Source organism: Fukomys damarensis, unplaced genomic scaffold (genome assembly GCF_012274545.1).
Source record: "Fukomys damarensis isolate Sample0158 unplaced genomic scaffold, DMR_v1.0_HiC HiC_scaffold_33, whole genome shotgun sequence".
In the NCBI taxonomy this organism is placed as follows: domain Eukaryota; kingdom Metazoa; phylum Chordata; class Mammalia; order Rodentia; family Bathyergidae; genus Fukomys; species Fukomys damarensis.
Window position 1 is genome coordinate 6,937,826 of NW_022900945.1, and position 294 is coordinate 6,938,119.

Genomic DNA, 294 nt, shown 5'->3' on the forward strand with positions numbered 1-294 from the left:
GCCGCCCCGACGGGTCGTGCTCTTCCCAGCGCTGCTGCGACAGGTACACGACGATGACCACCGGGCTGGTGAGCAGCTGCCCGACCAGGTCGGTTAGCGCCAGCCAGCCGATGCACAGCAGGAAGGACTTCTTGCGCTTGCTCTCGCGGCGCCGGTAGCTCCGCGACACGAGCAGCATGGCCAGCGCGTTGCCCACGAAGCCCGTGATCATCATGGTGATCGGGAAGGCCACCGACACCGAACTGCAGTGCTCGCCCGGCCCCGGCGCGCGGGTCAGGTTGCTCCGCGCCTCGG